The sequence below is a fragment of the Lontra canadensis genome, unplaced genomic scaffold, assembly GCF_010015895.1.
Source record: "Lontra canadensis isolate GAN:19392208 unplaced genomic scaffold, GSC_riverotter_1.0 scaffold30, whole genome shotgun sequence".
Taxonomy (NCBI): Eukaryota; Metazoa; Chordata; class Mammalia; order Carnivora; family Mustelidae; genus Lontra; species Lontra canadensis.
The window spans coordinates 2,991,543-3,004,575 of NW_022631024.1; positions in this window are offsets into that span (position 1 = coordinate 2,991,543).

The following is a 13,033-nucleotide window of genomic DNA, read 5'->3' on the forward strand; positions in this document are numbered from 1 at the left end:
AATGATCTGATGAAATGCAACGGGAAGCAAAACTTGGCAGGGGCACAGTGGCAAATGAGCTGAGAATATGGGGAGATATCCTGCCAAGACCCCATTCCCCCCAGGACCACCCTCAGCGTATCCGGAGAAATCAATCAAATGGACGGGACTGGATGGCTCCCACAGAACAGCAGTGGGGGACCCCTGTAAGTGTTGGGGGTCTTCCTTTTACAAACAGGATTTGAGACTCAACAGAGCATTCAGATGGGTCAGTGAAGACTTAGGGGAGGCACTCAAAGTTTTTTAATATCCTGTGGGTGACTCGGCAGTGCCAAATGCTATGTCCATTCCTGGACTGTGCCCAGGGAATTATAGCCCTGCCTCCCAGTTCGTGTGAAGGCCCAGGAGCAGGGAACGTGACATGATTTCAATGTCCACCACACTGGGGAAATTTGTGAGAACTTTGTAGAGAGTTCAAAAAATTCATCAACTCACTAAACACTCCCTGTCCTTGTTCTTGAGCAGCCCACATCTCCCAGTGCTGCCTCTCTCCTCTCTTGGATGTTCATGGTACTCCTCTCTAAAAGTCAACTTTGTTGTACTTGTGCCTTCGCTCAGGTAGTCAAATATCCATGAATGTCTCCTTACAGGCTGCTCACAGGGTCATCTGTCAGGGTTGTCAAAATTAAAAGTGGGAAAGAACTTGGTATTATGGACTCCTTTCTGTATTGTAAACTCCTTCCTGCTCCCCTCACCAATTTCATAAAAAAACCTCTTTACAACATCCAACGTGCTTTACCCATTATAGTTCTGCATCTCACGCTCATTTAGTAAAGTCGCTCTCATTATCCCCAGGTGACCGGCAAGGAACCAGACTCAGAGGGAAGAGATCTACCCAAAATCACATGGTACACTTTGCGGGAAAGAAGGATCTGGAACCTGGGTCTCCTAGTCTCCACCTTGATCACTCATTGTTACGCAATGATGTCCTCATGATCTTTTTTTCTTCTTCTGCCGTGTTAATGGGTAAAATAGAACAAAATAATATTCCCTATTCCCAAATCCACACAAATATGATACAGCCTCTAGACTACTTTCCTTTAGCTCAGCTGAGACGAACTCTCATCTGGAAAAAATTTGTTTCTTGACATTTCCAGTCTCATTGACTGTCCCCTCCAACCTCATACTTTTTGATCCAAAAAGTCTCTCCCATCCCAACTACTCATAATGATTAAAAAAAAAAAAACCACATGAAATTATTATTTCACACTACTATCTGTTCCTTTGCTCATACTCTTTTCCCTCCCCAACCTTTGACAGGGAAATTTCTGGAAACAGGAAGCATCCTTTAAGCCTCAGGAATGTACCTTTCACTTCTAGCTGGCATGAATGGGTCATCCCACAGCCGCTCTCTTTTTTTTCTCCACCACAGCACTCACCAGATTAGGTTATTAATGCCTATTCACATGCCTTGCCTCTTCCTCTGGCCCAGAAGCCCCTTGAAGGCAAGGACTTCCTATCTTCATCATTTAACACAGATCTTAACCCGTCATAGCAGGTACTCAGGGAAATATTTCTTACTCTGATCAGAAATCACAAACTATATATAGTTACGTTTCCAGGCAAATAGTTTTAATAATTAAACAACCATTTTCTTATTTCCAGAAATAATTTTATTGGCATTTTCTTATAATTTTACATATAATAAAATACACAGTTCTGACATATTGAATTAGATGAGTTTTGACTTTTGTATATACCTGAGTAACCACCACCTCAAACAAATTATAGACTATTTCCCACCTGTTTTCTTCCTTGATTCCAGCCCACAGGAAAAGTCTCCTAAACACCTTGGCCAAGGCTAAGAATCCCAGTTTTAAATCAGTATCTTAATGTGAGCTGTCCTCTACAAGTACAAACCTTGGCCTAAGGGACCACGATGGCTGGAGCCAATTGGCAGGATCATGGTGAATGATGCAATGCATGGCATTACTCTTCTGAACAGAAATGGCACTGTTGGTGATATATTGTTAGCTGAATAACATTTTATGTCCCTCTCATTCATGGTCAGTGGTCAGTGCAAAACCCTCTTTTCTCCTGGTTTAAGTAGAGAAGTTCCAAAGAATCCAAATCAGCCAGGGACAGATAATTGAGCTCAGAGTCCTACATAATCCTTAGGCCTGTGGCCTGGTTTTTATTTGGTCCTGGAGAATATCTTTTCCTTCCATGAGTTGTGAGCCAATGTTTTTTTTCCTGCTGATTTATGACCTCCTATAAATTAACAGAGACCTTTCAACTGGGAACTCCACATCCCAAAGGCATGAATCTTCCATAAGTAATTCCTCCCTGAGGAATCCAGAGTTAACTCTCAATTACATACTGTGATGGAGATGCATTGTGGCTGAAATGATATAAATGCTACTTATATTCAAGTTGGAAATGCCACACCAAGTCACAGGAAGAGAGCAGTTGGATTTGTGTCCCAGAAGTATGAAAGCTTTGCTTGTTCTGGGCAGAGGAAGGGGTCTCATCATGGTTTTAGCTACAGTAAATACTGGCTTATTAAACACCCCTGGTGAGATACAGATACAGGGCCATGGGAACACAGTGTCTCCTCTCAAAGCATTCCCAGCTCATGGTGAAGACAGACACATCTATAACTATACTACAAGCTAATATTTTCCACCTGTTTGGAGATTATTTTTACCATTATTTTAGTGACTTAGACATCTAAAGTTATAATGAAATGGGAAAAAAAGCACTAAATCACAATTTTTACCAAGTCTGGTACTGTATGTCTTCAATTCATTCCTCTTTTCTTCAAACATTCAGCAAGTACTGCTAGGTGCCAGATATTGTGCCGGGGACCAGGAATGCCGTCATAAAGAAGAGGTAATCCTTGCCCTCAAGGGTTCATAGCTGTGGTAGCTAAGGATCTGTGGGCTGTGTTCCCACCAATTGTACACTAGGTGGATATAGGTGTGGAGTGAAATACAGATTCAAAGTTGGAGGTCAAAAAACTTACGTATTAAGATGATTTTTTTTTTTCCTTACTGAGAAAGGAAAAAACGGGTTATAGTAGAAAGGTTCAGAACTAGGAGTCAGGAGATCTAGTGTCTACTCCCAGAAACTCTTCCCATTAACTGGCAATTTTATTAAAGTCATTTAAACTCTTAGCTATAATTTCTTTATACATACAATGGGGACACTGCTTACCTTGCAAATTGAAGTGTGTGTATCTGTGTGTGTCTGTATGTGTGTGTGTGTGTGTGTGTGTATTTGATAAGAATTATCCACTGTATAATTCATTCTACTACACATTCATCCTTCTTGTCAATATTTATCCCATATAATAATTAATTTTTTTGGTGTGTGTGACTGCTATAACAAATTACCACAAACTTGGTGACCTAATGGAAAATTATTCCCTCACAGTTCTGGAGGCTAGAAGTCTAAATTGTATCACTGGGCTGAAATCAGCAGTCCGGTGGCTCTAGGGGACAATCTGTCCCTTGCCTCTCCCAGCTTCTGATAGCCACTGGCATTCCTTGGCTTGTGGCCACATCACACTCCATGGTCCCACTGCTTCTGTTTGTAATCTCCTCCTGCCTCCCTCTTACAGGGACACTTGTGATTACATTTAGGGCCCACCCAACTAATACAGGATAATTTCTCCATCTCAAGGCCCTTAGCTTAATCACGTCTGCAAAACTTATTTTTGCCATATTAGGTAACATGTACAGGCTCCAAGTATTAGGAAATCTTGAACAGGGCCATTATTCAGATTACCACGTCCTATATTCATGTGTTTACCTGGCACTTTGGGAGTTGATGAAATATATGAATTAAGAATATAGGATCTGGAGTCAGAGGACCTATTCCTGAGTCCTGTCTCTGCCACTTCCTAATTATGACCTTGGGTAAGCAACTTCTAATATAATAGTATGTTTTACATGAGATTATTCATATAAATTACTTAGCACAGTTAGTTCAGGGCAATGGTCAGTAGGAGCCATTCATGGCCTAGAGTTGGAAGTTCTTGTCTCTTCCCCTAGAAAACTCAAGATCTGGTGGAGAAAATGTGAAATACACAGTTTCAAAGAAGTTCAGTAGCTGCTATTAGCAAGGGAAGGTCAAGGCTGTGGGAACCCAGGATTGGGTATTATAACCTGAAAGAAAAGAAGTGATAGTGTCTGGGAATCTTGGTGGATAAGAAATAGTTAACTCAAAGAGTCTGGGCAGAGTACGTGAGTACAATAAAAAGAGGCAAGACAGAGCACGAGGCTTACTAAGGAGTAACGTGCAGTCTGGGTAGCACCTGAGAGTTGCCAGTGGCTGGTTCATCCAGGGCCGCCAGGGCCAGGCAGGGTCTGTTTCCTGGGCATGGAGCCTGTGCAGTTGTACACATGCTGCACTCAGAAAGACTTTGTGCCTTCTTGAATGCCTTGCTGCTGCTGTCTTAAAATTCCTAATAATAATTTTTTTTTTTTTAAACAAAGAGTTCTGCATATTCATTTTGCTCTGGGCCCTGCAAATCCTGTAGCCAGTCCTGGTGCCAAGGAAAGGAGTTTAGGCTTTTTCTTAAGGACAAGAGCTTCCTATGAAAGACTTTTAAACAGAGGCAAACATGATCAGACTTGCGTTTTAGAATCGTCAGTCACAAGTTGTTTCTGGGGAGACTGGTGGATGGGACATCAGCGGGAAAGGTGTTGTAACAATTGAGGTTGGAGGGTCTGGCCTGTGGCAGAAGGGAGAGTTATAGGAAGGAGGCATCAGATGTGATATACTTAGTGCCAATAAGCAGTGGTAGTTGGATGCCGAATGTAAAGAGGAGAGAGATCAGGATAACTCCCATATTTTTATCCCAAATGATGGAGAGAAGCAAAGCCACTGATGAGACAGGGAACCCAGGCAGCGAGTGGTGGCAAATTCTAGAAAGAATAATGCTATTTAGTTGGAAAGGATTGCAAAATTCTCCTCTTCCTCCTCTTCCTCACCTCCCTTTTCCTTGTACTTTTCCCTTCTACCTCCGCACCCCTTCTTTTTCCTCCTATTCATGGACCTGAGAACATGGGTTACAACCCAATAGGAAAGAGTGAGGCTGATTTCAGACTTTATAGAAATTGTCTTTCCTGTCTGTTCCCCAGACAGCTTTCAAGGTGCCAAAAGCTCTTCTACCTAGGCAGTCTTTCCTGCCAACCCGATCCCTCCTTCTGGAAGGTCTTTGTCTAAGTATCCTTACTTGCCTCCTCACACCCACATATTTACACACACACACATTTAACCCACTTCCATCCTCCTCCTTCTTCAGGCTCTCTAATTTACATCAGGAAGGTCTTCACTATTTTAAAGCATTGCCTCCCAATGCCAGGGCCATGGAGGCCTGTGCACACACACACACACACACACACACACACACACACACACACAGAGTGCATTCTCCATTATATACTTCACTGATTCCGGTCTTACCCATCTTTTCAGCACTATCATGACTATAATAAAATATTTTAATGATTATTTGTGTAATGCCCTTCTTTCCCATTAATCTATAAGTACCAAGACACAAGAACCATGACCCCTTGGCTTCCTAAGGCATCTCTTGAACTTTTCTGAAGTACTGTAAATGAATGAATGAATAATGAATGAATGCGGTGCATTACAATGATGCCATAAGGAGACACCAAGCACACAGAGGCATAGGGCAAATCTTTGGGAGGACCCTGTATATCCAAACCAAGTAAAATGGGTCTCTAATTAGAAAAAACCCAAGAACAGCAGCTCTAATAGTGGAATATTGGACTACCTTATTATAATAAGACTTACTGGTTAACAGTTTACAGTTCATAAACTGTCTTCACTTGGATTATCTCATATGCTCCACAAGGAACGTTGAATCAGAGGAATTACTATTCTCAATTGCAAATGAGAAAAGGAGTCTTGGGGAGATGGTGTCACACAGACAAAGGGGCAGGATTGGTATTGAAAGCCAGGTGTGTTTGGCTCTGAAGGCTGTGCTTTCTTCTCCATACCTTGGTGCTTCTTAAGCAAACAGACAATTATGAGCACCAATTTTGTGCCAGGCTCTGGCTCTGCACTTGGGCTACAGGAGATATACCTGCCTCCTCGCAGTGAGAGGTAAATGGACAACTAGACAAGACAGGCTCATAGCCAGTGTGCAAGGAGGGGATGACTGAGTCAGCTCTGGGGTTGACTTGGCGTCTGGCACCAGGACATTGAGCCGGCAGGGGCCATGCCTTCCTGAGAGACAGGGCTAATCCCTGGCATGCCAGGGTGGCGGAGTACTTGGGGAATGATCTCAGAGACAGACAGGGAGGGCCCTGGCCTTGCTCGCTCACTGCTGACGGTCACAGCTCCTGGCCTGCCCACTAACGGTGGAGGAGGGTCGGAGCTGCCCTCCATCCTCAATCCTTCCATGAACTTTGCCTTCCTTCTAGTCCTCTCCTGTTTTCTAACACCTTCTCTTCCTGGACACCCATCAGGCCTCACTCTTTGTCCTCAAGCTCTGATTAAAGAAATAACTGACAAGGATTGACAGTGATGCTCCTGCAGAGGAGAAGAGAGGGGACTCGTGTGTATTAAGAAGAGATTATGTTGCATGCAAAAGTCACACTGACCCTGAGTGGTGAAGCCCTGCTTGTGGGGTACCATTCAGTGTGGTTGTGTTTTTATGAATGTGTGGATATTTGGGGTGAAGTGATGAGCTATGTCTCAGAGAAAGATAACGTCTTCATTTATTTTGGAGTAAAGGAAAGACTATGTCTTTGGAGGGGCCCGTGATTTGGTGTATTTCTGTACTCTGCCATTTAAAGGCAACCATGGCAAACTGCCTTATCACCTTGAGCCTCGCTTCCACCCGACATTATAGTGCAGACAACAACAGTACTTGTCCTACGGGATGATAGTAAGAATTCAATCAGAGAAACATGGGAAGTGGTTGACCTAGCATTTGTTATAGGACAGAATTTGCAGGATCCAGTGCAAAATGAATATGCTTATATTCTTAACTTAAATACGATTTATTTAAATCCCAGAGCTGTTGTATGATCTTTTATTTGACACACATTTACTCTGATCCAGGGGACAAGAGGTGGAGAACATACAAATAAGACACCGAGTTTGCTCTCAGGACCTAGTTTAGGAGAAGAGACAGATATATGAAAACAATACCCAATGGGTTAGAAGCACTAATTGAGGTAAAAAAAAAAATGACAAAGAAGAAACGTGCGACCACAGAAGAGAATGAAATGGTTTCTGAACTGTGGGTTAGAGGGAGTCAGAGAATCCTTAATAGAGGGAGCAACTGTCTCCCTCACCCCCAGGGACATCCACGGAAAAGGACTGTCTTACGAAAGGCCACAGAGGTATCCAGGGAGTTGGTCAATGTGAGGGCTTCCTTGCAATGTCCATTTACCAACCTGATGTGAAGGTTATTTTGTGGACTCAGAGAGTTTGTGATACATATACGCTGGGTGATAAGAAATGGAGAAGTCAGAACATTTAAGATCACGGGCTTTGGAGTCAACTATCTGAGTCCAAATGTACTTTATCACTTTACTTACTAATTGTGCCACCCCAGGCATCTTAGTATCTCTGGGTCTCCCTTTTGCTGTGTATAGAAAAACGGTGCTAGATACCACCTTCATAGAGCTGCCCCAAGGATATGGGCACAATACTTAGTTCAGCAGCTGGTACCCAATAAATGATCACTGTGTGTGTTTGCGTGTGTGTGTGTATGTGTGTGTGTGTGTGTGTGTGTTTGTGACAGAGAGAGAACAGGAGGGAGAAAGAGAGAGACAATTTATGCATATAAGTTCGCATTTCCGGAGTACTTACTCTCCATGGTAGAAACTAAGGTAATTATTATGCATACATGATCATGTGAAATGGTTCTATTGAGCCCATTTCACAGATGAGAAAAATGACGTTTCAGAGAGACTAAGTAATTTGTCTTAGGCCACATGGCTAGAAAGCAGGAGAGCCAGAATTTGAGAATGGAACCAGATTGCCTGGTACGAAAACACCTATATATTAGTTGTCCTTCTGAGACCTTGTCAAGTGTAAGCTGCCCTCCTTGGTCTTGTGTCACGCCTTGTGGCTATCCAATTAACATGTGGCCAATCAGAATTAGACCCCTTAAATCATAAAGTCCCAAGAAAAATAACAAGTTTCATTTCATGGGGGATGAAGGGCCCCACCCAAAGCTTGCTCCAAAGACTTAAAGGAAGGGAAAAGAAGGAAGAGCGATGGTTTTACTCAAAAAGTGACACACGTTTTTCCCGGGGCCAGAGAGGGGATGGAGATAATGAGCATAGTGGTTTTAAACATTTTATTCAGTTTTTCATTGTTGCTTCAGGCTTGGACAAGGGTGCACTACTGGATATTGCATAAAAATGGAAGGAAAGAGAAGGTTTTAAACTGCAAATCTAAGGTAAACCCTTTCCCTGTGCCAGAGTCACATGATACATCCCGTGCATAGACACCAGGTCACATTCTGCTAGTCTGGTTTTCTCTGGAAAGGGGACTCTGTGTGGAAACTAAAGGGTGAGGGAGAGGTTTGGGGAAAGATGGGCCTCAGCTCTGAAATGGTGGCTTTGCTTTGCACAATGAGTTTCTTGAGTTATTTTGCTCAATTTCCCAATGTTTGAATGGCACTGAGTGCTATGCCTTGTGCTAGGCTCTGCAGGGGCCCCTGCACTGGAGGAAAAGTGTTTGACTCTAAGTGATATGTTAGAGGAGTTTGTCTGCAGTACAGAAGCGGCACAGAGAAGGGCATGATGACCTAATTATGCCCTTATTTTAAACACACCAGGGAAATGTGTCCTTCACAATGACCTTATTTCACTGAAGAAGGCAAGTGAATATAAAGATTCATAGCAAGGAGGAGTGAATCAGGTCTCTGGTTTCTTAAGAAACCATGTTGGCAAGTTTAAGCTTCCATTGTCTCTTCTCTTATTATAGATGTAGCTTGTATCTGCCTTCACACGCTCATTCTGGCTTTTCTCTAGCTGGTTAGAAAATGTTTCACAAAATAAAGATGATTTATTTTTTCTTAAAGATTTTATTTATTTATTTGACAGAGAGCCACCCAGGCACCCAATAAAGATGATTTAATAGGGATACCTGGGTGGCTCAGTGAGTTAAGCCCCTGCCTTCAGCTCAGGTCATGATCCCAGCGTCCTGGGATAGAGCACCGCATCTGGCTCTCTGCTTGGCAGGGAGCCTGCTTCCCTTCCTCTCTCTCTGCCTGCCTCTCTGCCTGCTTGTGATCTGTCAAATAAATAAATAAAATCTTTTAAGTAAAAGATGATTTAATAGAAATAAACATTATTGTATCCTATGGCAGGAAATTTTTATATAGAATAATGAGCATAAATCCTAGTAAATTTAGCATATTCCAATATTAGTGCTACTACTAATAACAATAATGATAAAACTAATATGCAAGGAAAAGTTCAGGCTTGCCTGATGCTTTTCCAGGACCACATGTAATGGCAGAAGACAGTGGAATAGGGTCTGTTTTTTATGGAGGAAAAGAAATTGGTCTCATTAATTTTATATCCAGCAATAGTTTGTCTAATAAATCTACATCCTCAAACAAGCAGAATTCAATCTACAGCATGCAAAACCTTCCTTCATTTTTAAGGAATATAGACTAGACAAAGAAATGCATGCAACAGAGAGATAAAGTAAGAACTTAGGAGTAGAGAAGTCATAGTAAAAAGGGATGGTGGTGACCATTAATCCATTTATATAATTAATATTAATGACCCTGAGTGTTAATGTTACCTAGAAGAATAAAACTATTACAAAGCTTGATAATTAAAAAAATATTTAAAGTCAGGAAAGGGGGAAACCAAGGATTTGAGAAATACTATTTAGTGGTTGAAGTATATAATTTTTAAAAATGTCTCCACTGTCAATGTTTTAAATACTGTCCCCCGTCCTTTAGGGGGTTTTAATAAATGGAATCTATTTTTGTAAAGAAACTTTAATTTAAAATTCAGGAACTCCTTTAGTTTCTGCTACATTCAAGAAACTTGAAAATAATCCTCTATGGGCACCAGGGTGGCTCAGTCAGTTAAGCATCTGCCTTCAGTATGGGTCATGATCTCGGGGTCCTGGAAGTGAGTTCCCCACCAGGATCCCTGCTCAGCAGGGAGTCTGCTTCTCCTTCTCCCTTTGTCCCTGCCCCATATTTGTGCTCTCTCTCACTCTCTCTCTCAAATAAATAAAAATCTTAAAAGAGAGAGAGAGAGAGAGAGAGGAAAAAAAAATAATCCTCTATATTTTAAAATGGCCTAAAATTGGATGGTTATAATTTCACAGAGAGGTGACATATGGGTGATGTCTGGTTTCAAAAATGTATTTATCTGTGCCTTTCCTCTTAACCAAAGCAGACATTCTAACAAAAGAGAACAAGTAGAATTAGGTTGAAATGAAAATCTATGAAAGTGAAAAGGAAAAGGAATAGAGAAGAAAGAGATGTTGATCAGAAATTAGGAAACATGAACTATATGCCTTTGGATTACTCAATACAAGAGTAAATAAACGTCCATAGCAAAGGAGAATGTTGTAGGAAATACCTGTCGCAGCTGTGAGTTCTACAGAGATAGACAACTCTTTTTTTTTTTTTAAGATTTTATTTATTTATTTGACAGAGATCACAAGCAGGCAGAGAGGCAGGCAGAGAGACAGGAAGGGAAGCAGGCTCCCTGCTGAGCAGAGAGCCCGATGCGGGGCTCGATCCCAGGACCCTGGGATCATGACCTGAGCCAAAGGCAGAGGCTTTAACCCACTGAGCCACCCAGGCACCCCAAGATAGACAACTCTTGATAGGCCTCTTATTACATATGCTCTTTGTACTCAAAATACAACAGTTTCCTATATATTTTACCTTTGCAAAAGTCATCAAGTCATCAGGAGTTATATTTGTTGGAAACTGTCTTCTATCATCTGCAATCTGTAACTAAAGAGATTTATATTGTTCTTTCAATATATTCTTAGACTCTGATATCTGTCCCTGGTGACCATAAGTTCTGTGAGGATAGGGATTTTGTTTATTCATCATCCTTTAGAATCTGGCAATGTACCTCATATATAGTAGTACTTAATATATCTTTCTTAATAGAATAAATTAATGAATGATGTATACATGGATATTAAGCCCTATTCCAAAGGCTACCTAGCAAGAGAGTTATAGAACTGGAACTTGATCCTTAGGTCCCTAACTCCAAACTCCCTCTGCTCCCAGCTATACCATACTTGTTTTCCTAAATTGTGCAGAAAAGAACAACAGAAATTCTAATCATGAAACATATTGTCAAGTGTCAAGTGACACTCTGACAGTCCACATTGAACGTGAACCTGCCATGGATGGATTATCGTTCTGATATGTTACGAGTTTGAAGAAAAAAAAGGAAAAATACTAGAAGAGATTATGTCTGCAGATATGAAAACATAAAAGATTATAATCCAAGTTCCTTAGCCACTCACACCACTTTTATAAAGGATTCATGGGTTAGAAAGAGCTCTCCGTATACTCTCTACACAGCTCTCAGGTTTGTCTGCCAATGGATGGGAGTTCTAGGATTCTATCCCCCTGATGGTACTGCCTCATCACACACTTGCAGGGGGCACTATAAGACTTCAATGCAATGGTGACTTTGGTATCTTGGAAGATTGCTTTCTGTAATGAGATGTTAAAATAGGACCTTTTGTAATTTGTTTTCAGAATATACAGTGCCAACTACTTCTACCTTCTAGAGCGCAGTGTTAGCTGATACATGCAGAACTTGAAAAAAATGGGGTCAAAGGTTATGTGACCTCCAATATTCACCTGAAGGGTATGAAAATTAGTGAAGAGAAGATTTAAAAAGTTTTAATTGGAAAAAGTTGTTAGTTATGTGGCTTTTTTAACATGGAGGGGAGATAAGAGCTCATTCCACCTCACTTTGGAAGAATGAGTTTTAAGGAATTGTGAGAAGACTAAAATCTGTAGGTTGACACTGCTAAAGCCCAATGGAGAAAACAGTGCCTGGTATCTGTTCTGGTGGGAGATGAAGAGGGGCAATTATGTTGGGAAAGACCTGCCCTCTCAGAGTTCATGGATGCAAAGAATGGAGATGCTTCTAATGGATCAGATTGTGGTCACCAGAAAAGAGAAAGCTAGGAGTCATCCTAAAAAGACTTTTCCTGAAGGGACTTCTGGATGAGTATTGGGACCCTAGTAAAGAGAGTCTCTGTGGGACTGCCAGAGGCCAAAGGGGAATTTGCAGGTGGCCCATGTTTAAGGAATCAAATGAATGTGAAATATCCAAATGCACTGGAGGACTGTTTATAAAGAACTCACAAGTATGCCACAACGTATGTTGGTTGAGCATCAGATTTCTGGTTTTGGCTCAGGTCATGGTCTCAGGGTCCTGGGATGGAACTCTGCTTTGGGCTCCATGCTCAGCAGGGAGTCTGATGGAGATTCTCTCCCTTTTCCTCTGCTCCTTCCCCCATTTGCATACACGTGCTTTCCCACTCTAAAATAAATAAATAAATATCAGCTTTGAACACCCACTGAACCTAGTCTCAGTTTTTATTTCCCTTTAAGCCCATAGGACACCAATTTCAGATTATAGTAGCATTGATAAAAGGAGACTATTCCTAGCATTGGTCTCTCCTCAACCTTTCACTTCAATCCTCATGAAGGAATGAAGGAAAAAAGAGAAAGGAAACTGTGAGCACCACACCTCATAGAGGCCTGATCTGGGGAAGGAAGAAACTTAAATGGAAAATGAAGTTAAAACTGTGATAATTCCATGGGATTGATCATCATTAAACTGAACTGAACTGAATCATTGAACTAAATTGTTTGGGGGATGCTTTTATTATCAAAGAGCAATCAGACAAACCATCAAGCCACTCAATATTGTATCCAGTCACAGGAGAAGAACTGACATCCAGAATATGTCTGAATGGGCAATGGGGAAAAGAGTAGAATGCCACCTTCCCCGCCGACCCCACCTTGCCATGCCATTCAGAG